The sequence below is a fragment of the Convolutriloba macropyga genome, chromosome 9, assembly GCF_964194025.1.
Source record: "Convolutriloba macropyga chromosome 9, txConMacr16.3, whole genome shotgun sequence".
In the NCBI taxonomy this organism is placed as follows: Eukaryota; Metazoa; Xenacoelomorpha; order Acoela; family Convolutidae; genus Convolutriloba; species Convolutriloba macropyga.
Window position 1 is genome coordinate 44,266,495 of NC_134476.1, and position 8,640 is coordinate 44,275,134.

Sequence of the window (8,640 nt, forward strand, 5' to 3'; positions counted from 1 at the left end):
TTAGTTTTATAATCTTTTTTATAAAACTACACCACGATAAAGGTTTCTCTTTTTACTCTCCAACGTCCACTCTATTTTTGTTTGGACCCACAGTGGTGGCGAAAATATACTGAACTGGGTTTCTTGTTCCGTTTTCGGCCGTTCGATATATTTGACGTAGAAAGGTGGGAATGGTATCATCGGAAGGCGGGTGAGCGTAGAAAATTTAAAATAAATTTTTTGAGGTTTAGACTTTTGTGAACCTTTAGCTGAACATTTTTTCCACGCTTTTATTTTCTCACTTTCTATATTGTTAAATTATGTTGAGGTTTTAACCAGAATGGTTGCAAGTTTTAACCTTCATTTTGAGTTGGTCTAATAATATAATTGCTGAATCGTTTTGCTTCCATTCCTTCGTGGACGGGATGATAATTTAGGTCATAGCGAGGGCAATTTGGCGGCAACGAGGTGCTATGATGACGGAAATTCCTTAATCTTTCAATTTTGCTATAATTTTTACCGTTAGCAAGTTACCTATTATTTTAAAAAATGGAAACCAACTCCATCTGACTGTGCTACCTCAGGCGATACATTTTCAACAGCAAATCGACGACCTAGGAGAATATATTTCTACAGGAAAATATCGAAACATTTGGAGGCCAATAAGATGAAATGAATGAGAGGTTACGTGCACACGAGCGTTACAGAAGCAAAGATTCTAGACTCAGCTGATGGATGATATATTTTCAGAATCACAAATTTTTGTATGATTAGCTTGCAGTCGTTTTGTCTTCAGATAGAGTTAAGGCATGTCAATGGATTGCTCTTGTTTTCGGCGAATTTTTTTAGTTCAAAAGAGATAGTTGTCGATGGTTGCCTAAATATGAAATGTAACTGAAAGCGGGAGCGTCAAGAAAGTGATGTATCACTTCAGTGAAGATTTGAACTGTGTCAGTTGTCAAAAAATTGATAGTTCAGCATCTTAGATACCAGTGAACAGCATTTAAGTTCTGGAAAACTGCTCAAAAGCAATTAAAAAATAGTTTTCTGGTAGAGCCAGTTGATAAACTTATGTCTTCATTCCTATCATTTTGAAGTCAGAGCGTTAGAATCGTCAACCGATTTTCCTCATGGAAAACTGTTCAGGCTGTTGCTCAGTTCTGGCGCCTCTATTTTTATTTTTTGTCAATGAAATCACTCAATTCTACGAGGTTCTTGATTTGATACTATTTGCTGATGACAAAGTTCTTCTATAAAATGAAGTAAAAAGAGTATACATCACCAGAACGTAAATGAGTTTGTTGATTGGTTAAATAACAATTCTATGACTGTAAATTGTAAAGAAAAACAGAGGAAGTTATTTTTATTTGAATTAACAAGGGTCATTTAGCTACTATTCAGCCAATTGGATTAAAATGATTGAAAGAAAACTTTATGCATATTACGTTGGCGTTGCTGTTGATAAACTACTAAAAAATAATCGAGCATATTTAGAGTTAAATTACAAAGTTCAATAATTTCATAATTTTTGTCCTCTGAAAAAAGGCTGATCTTTTCAAATGTTTTTTTAAGGTTTTTATTTAACCGACAGTTCAATATGTTCTACCTTTATTTCGAACGGCGTTAAAAGCAGCGTTGAGGCATTTGAATAGAATTATGTGCCGAATAAGAAGAGAAAACAATGAGATTTTTGTAAAAAAAAATTGCCTTTGAGATAAATTTTGAAATTATTAGACGTGATGTTGAGGAGAGTGCCTTTGGTGGAAATAGACAAATGACTACTTCATTTGAACTTGAAGTTTTCGATATTGTCGAGAACTTGTATATCTATCAAATCATCCAATAACGCAATTGGCTGTGTGCCCAAATACAAAACCTGACTATGCAAAAATTGTGAAAGAAATGGAAGCAAACAAATTAAAAGTTTTTCTTTACGTTACAATAATTCCCTTATTGTAACGGGTTAAACGTTACAATAAGGGCATTACTGAATATTTAAACTTATTCAATTTTTTAATGAATTTTTGTTTATTGTTCCGTTACTTTCTCAGATTTTTAAAAAATCTTGAGAATTACTAAGCTTGCTGAGGGGAGTTCTGACTAAGTACTTTTCCAATGCTAGGCATAACTCGAGGCCTCTCTCAAGCCTATTGATGGCGTGTGAGATCTGAGTGACTTCTTTTTGTTGAGATAATAACATGTTCATAGACTCTGAGAACCAATTTTTGTAAGGCAAAAAGATAACGCTCTACATGAGAGCTAACGATATCGGAATAAACATTACTTAAAAATGGGTGGTCAAGTGTTAGCAATTATCGTGTACTTATTTTAACCTAACTGATCTTCTGCATTATTTTGTCTTGACTACTACGTACACCTGAATCAGTCTCACCAGCATGGCACTGCGTAATCACAAGGAATAATTAATCTAAATTTACGCTACATTTGGTTGCATCAGGCTAATTGTTATTCTATATGTTTTATATGTTGGGTTTACAGCTCCTGATTGGATTCGTAAGTGCTCGGCGTTTTAGTTTATGGAACTGGAATATTTTCCTCATTTCCTTAGGCTACCAAAATCGTTAACCATTTGCCATCTCATTGTGCTCTCACGTCCTTTTACAGTTGGGGTTGTCTTGCCATCACGCTGTGTCTAACGAGGTATATATGTTTGAGCTATAAAAACCCATCTATCCAAATCCCCAATAGAGGGAAGTTGAGAGCTTTTCTTCAACACTAGCGGTGAAGTTTGAGATAAGCTGTCGGTAATCTTCAAAGAACTTCAATTGACTGGCAGCTTTGGACGTAAAAACATTTTGGCGACGTCAAAAAGCTATCTTCATTAGAACAGAATTTTTACTGCAAGTACAACTTTCTCTAGATCTCAGTCTATCTTTTGCCTGTAAAATGTCTCAAGTGGCCTTCATGGGTACATCATTGCCCATATGTTGGAACTTCATTTGGATCTGAATATAAAACTAGATGAAAAAAAGTTCTCAAAATTGTTGCTACGAAATTTGAAAGCATCTAGAGAGAAACTAGGGGCAATAACAGCACACCATCGTCTAAAGGTGGTATCCTCTGAAACAGTTGAGAGTATCTGAAAAATTTCTTCTAGATGAGCAAACAAAAGTTTGTTATTGGTACTTAGGTAGGCAAAATTGTAGGCAGGTGCAATACTTCCCGAGGACATATTGATACATGCTTGTTGAGGTTCCACAATCCGAAATAAAATCTAGGTCTGAAGCCAATAGGAGCACGAGAAATTAGCTTCGCTGATAATTGAAGAAGAAACAAACATTGTCATATAAAGTTAAACGAAAATGCGGGCGACCTTATTGCAGTATTTTTTGACTCGTTAGCGCTTTGCTGTAACAAAGTTGATCATTCCATTTCAAAAAAGGCATGAAAAACGTCATAAAGCAGTTCAATAAACTGTTAAATGAAATTGGACTGCGAAGAATATTAGAACTACGCCTTTCCACTCCAATTCCATGACGGAAAGTGCCACGTAGTTACTAATATCCGTCTTAACTCGAGTGGTATCCAATTCTTTGAAAAATGAGGTACTTTTTTACTGCCTTTTTCAACAGTGGTTGTTTCACTAGTTCCAGAAGCGGAACTTGACACTGACAACAACCGTATCAGCATCGAGCCGACTATAAAACAATTTCAATTTCAAAAGCCGTAAAATGGGAGCTCTCAAAAATATCAGCCAAAAAAGAACAAGATTTTTGTATCTGATGTTCAAAATTAAAATTTTTCTCATCTCTCAACTTGATGGTAGATCTGGCCATACAAAGTCTGCGGTCAGCAATATCACTAACAACACCAAAATTGCTGAGCTTCAGTATGTTATGAAGTTAAAAATTGCGGCTTTTCTCTCCATATTAGGTTTGTTTTTGTTTTATTTGATATATTCCTTGAAAGTTCATAGGATTGAAAATCAAGAAGCACATAGACATCAGCAAATGCGTTGAAAAAAATAGAGGAACAGAGACAAACATCCAGGCAACGATCAAGCGAATAATTAAATGGGTTTCAAAGAACATTAATTTTGTCATCTAAACTGTCGTATTATATTTAAGAAACGCAACGCATTGAAACAACTAATATTGAGTACTTAGCCAAATACAATCTACGGATTTCGTCAGAGCTGGCTGTCATTCGGTGATAACCACAACTTACGAGAATTTGACTCTGAATTATCTACATGTTTCTGCGCAGATCGCTAAGTTAAAAATGACAGGCAAATCAAAAATAGTTGCTTTCATTTGTCTAATTCACAATGTTTGCAGTACAATGCTGCGACGCGAGTTGTTCTTAAAAGAATTCAGGTTTATTTGAGGTAAGCTTATAAGTAAGCTTAAAAATATTTGGACTGATTGAAGGACCACTTCAAAAGATTCTTTTTTTGGATTGGTGTACTGTCCTCGGGATAGTTTCTGTAGCCCTTTTCTAGAGTATAGCAATTTCAATAAATTAAAGTTAAAGCGAAAAAAATACTTTTGTGGGGAATTCGTCATTGACTTCTTCCCGAAAAGGCGGTGATATATACTATTGTAGCGCCATACATCTTAGTGTCTTGCAGTAAGCTGAAACCAGCATCAAGAAGCAATAAGCTGAAACCAGCATCAAGAACTAGCGCCAGTTTTTTTTTGCACGTCATTACTGATTGTTCATGCTTAGAGCTCAACATTCTGGTTGAGATTCTAGCCTTAGAACAGATCATCTTGCGATACTCCTTATACTAGCTGAAACGATAGGTGAGAAGTTCGTTCCGGTAAAAAGAAAAACAAATTTGATAAGTCAAATTCGACAATTTGTTTCGACAATTTGTTTTCAAAACACCATGCCATTATCAGTTGCGCCCCCAGTAAAAGCATTTTATATACAGAGATACATTCAAGTTTTTACTATCAGAAATTGTCTGCAGAATTGTTCAATAAAACATCAAACGGGCTAAAAAATCAAACACCTTAACGATTCTAATAAATTTCGGGGCTGGTAAGAAAACTCCCTGGTTTTTTCCGCGAATCCTAAGGAAATGCCAATTATCTTCAATCATTTATTTGCGAACTTATGCAATTACTTATATTTAAAAAAGCTGTTTCGAATTGTGAATCGAGATAAAGTCAGTGAGCAGGTTCATTTTTGGAACGTCACGGAGGATGACGAAGTACGTAATGTTCTTCGATCGTTTAATTCTTACAGATCTCAGTCTATATTTTGCCTGTAAAATGTCTCAAGCGGCCTTCATGGGTACATCATTGCCCATATGTTGGAACTTCATTTGGATCTGAATATAAAACTAGATGAAAAAAAGTTCTCAAAATTGTTGCTACGAAATTTGAAAGCATCTAGAGAGAAACTAAGGGCAATAACAGCACACCATCGTCTAAAGGTGGTATCCTCTGAAACAGTTGAGAGTATCTGAAAAATTTCTTCTAGATGAGCAAACAAAAGTTTGTTATTGGTACTTAGGTAGGCAAAATTGTAGGCAGGTGCAATACTTCCCGAGGACATATTGATACATGCTTGTTGAGGTTCCACAATCCGAAATAAAATCTAGGTCTGAAGCCAATAGGAGCACGAGAAATTAGCTTCGCTGATAATTGAAGAAGAAACAAACATTGTCATATAAAGTTAAACGAAAATGCGGGCGACCTTATTGCAGTATTTTTTGACTCGTTAGCGCTTTGCTGTAACAAAGTTGATCATTCCATTTCAAAAAAGGCATGAAAAACGTCATAAAGCAGTTCAATAAACTGTTAAATGAAATTGGACTGCGAAGAATATTAGAACTACGCCTTTCCACTCCAATTCCATGACGGAAAGTGCCACGTAGTTACTAATATCCGTCTTAACTCGAGTGGTATCCAATTCTTTGAAAAATGAGGTAATTTTTTACTGCCTTTTTCAACAGTGGTTGTTTCACTAGTTCCAGAAGCAGAACTTGACACTGACAACAACCGTATCAGCATCGAGCCGACTATAAAACAATTTCAATTTCAAAAGCCGTAAAATGGGAGCTCTCAAAAATATCAGCCAAAAAAGAACAAGATTTTTGTATCTGATGTTCAAAATTGAAATTTTTCTCATCTCTCAACTTGATGGTAGATCTGGCCATACAAAGTCTGCGGTCAACAATATCACTAACAACAACAAAATTGCTGAGCTTCAGTATGTTTTGAAGTTGAAAATTGCGGCTTTTCTCTCCATATTAGGTTTGTTTTTGTTTTATTTGATATATTCCTTGAAAGTTCATAGGATGGAAAATCAAGAAGCACATAGACATCAGCAAATGCGTTGAAAAAAATAGAGGAACAGAGACAAACATCCAGGCAACGATCAAGCGAATAATTAAATGGGTTTCAAAGAACATTAATTTTGTCATCTAAACTGTCGTATTATATTTAAGAAACGCAACGCATTGAATTAACTAATATTGAGTACTGAGCCAAATACAATCTACGGATTTCGTCAGAGCTGGCTGTCATTCGGTGATAACCACAACTTACGAGAATTCGACTCTGAATTATCTACATGTTTCTGCGCAGATCGCTAAGTTAAAAATGACAGGCAAATCAAAAATAGTTGAGCTTTCATTTGTCTAATTCACAATGTTTTCAGTACAATGCTGCGACGCGAGTTGTTCTTAAAAGAATTCAGGTTTATTTGAGGTAAGCTTATAAGTAAGCTTAAAAATATTTGGACTGATTGAAGGACCACTTCAAAAGATTCTTTTTTTTTTATTGGTGTACTGTCCTCGGGATAGTTTCTGTAGCCCTTTTCTAGAGTATAGCAATTTCAATAAATTAAAGTTAAAGCGAAAAAAATACTTTTGTGGGGAATTCGTCATTGACTTCTTCCCGAAAAGGCGGTGATATATACTATTGTAGCGCCATACATCTTAGTGTCTTGCAGTAAGCTGAAACCAGCATCAAGAAGCAATAAGCTGAAACCAGCATCAAGAACTAGCGCCAGTTTTTTTTTGCACGTCATTACTGATTGTTCATGCTTAGAGCTCAACATTCTGGTTGAGATTCTAGCCTTAGAACAGATCATCTTGCGATACTCCTTATACTAGCTGAAACGATAGGTGAGAAGTTCGTTCCGGTAAAAAGAAAAACAAATTTGATAAGTCAAATTCATCGCAAATACTTGATGCACAATCTGTTTCGAGAATTTGTTTTCAAAACACCATGCCATTATCAGTTGCGCCCCCAGTAAAAGCATTTTATATACAGAGATACATTCAAGTTTTTACTATCAGAAATTGTCTGCAGAATTGTTCAATAAAACATCAAACGGGCTAAAAAATCAAACACCTTAACGATTCTAATAAATTTCGGGGCTGGTAAGAAAACTCCCTGGTTTTTTCCGCGAATCCTAAGGAAATGCCCATTATCTTCAATCATTTATTTGCGAACTTATGCAATTACTGATATTTAAAAAAGCTGTTTCGAATTGTGAATCGAGATAAAGTCAGTGAGCAAGTTCATTTTTGGAACGTCACGGAGGATGACGAAGTACGTAATGTTCTTCGATCGTTTAATTCTTACAAATCACTTGAATTTTCAACAATTCCCGCCTTTGCACTCAAAGGTGGTGCAAAGTTCCTTGTTCCACCGCATCTTCCAATTCTTGTTCACCTGTGCATTGACCGAAATACGTTTCCATCTGAACTTCAGAAAGCATTTGTCAATCCACAATTTTAAGAGAACCAGAAAATCCTAGCAGTTATCGACCAATCCCAAACGAGGCGCGCAAACGTTTTTGAAAAGCTGACTTTGAGCAAAATAATTTTACATTTGAATGAAAACAATATTTTATCACGGGGGAATTTGGTGTTAGGGGCTGATTCTCTGGCTGGTTCTTTTTCGATTTTTTACGTCAATATTTTGAGAATGCAGTGAAATACTTAGGAGTATTTCTTGACAACAATCTAAGTTACCAAGTGAGAATTGAAAAATGTGTTGCTTGAAATGGCTTTCGTTCTTAGTTACCAAGTGAGAATTGAAAAATGTTCTGCATTAAATGGATTTCGGAATTCCGTTTATGCAATCCAGAGCTCTTCGCAAATCATACAAGAATGAAACGTGAATTTGATTGTTATCAGTCCCTTTCACTGTAGTCCTGCTGAGTGGCGGAAAACGTTCTCTTATAATTTCACTCGAGAAGCAGTTGAACTGAGTAATGAAATCTTGCTTAACAGATTAAAATATGACATCTCATGACATAAAGTTAGAATCAAATACTTCCATTCGAATGGCTTTTTGAGGATTAACGAAGCCTCTTAATTGCACAAAGGTTTGTCGAATAGAGCACCAGTTTTCTTATAATTAATGGTGCCTACTTTTTTATTCCAAAAACGCACACAAATTCCCTCCATTGCGTCAAATTTAATTCACATCTTTGAAATTTTTTTTTCTTCAGAGTTATAGAATCTTGGGATGACGTGGCCATAAAACTGAAGCCACTCCGCTTGTCTAGCTTATTTCTTGTACCACAAAGAAGACTTTGACCGCCTTAGCTGACTACATTTTCGTGATATTCTTATACTTTGAAGTATATATCAGTAGGCAGTAGTTTGTCTCTAGTTCCAGTGGTCTAAGTATCATTGTGCGACTCCGCAAAGTTATGGATTGAAATTTTCAG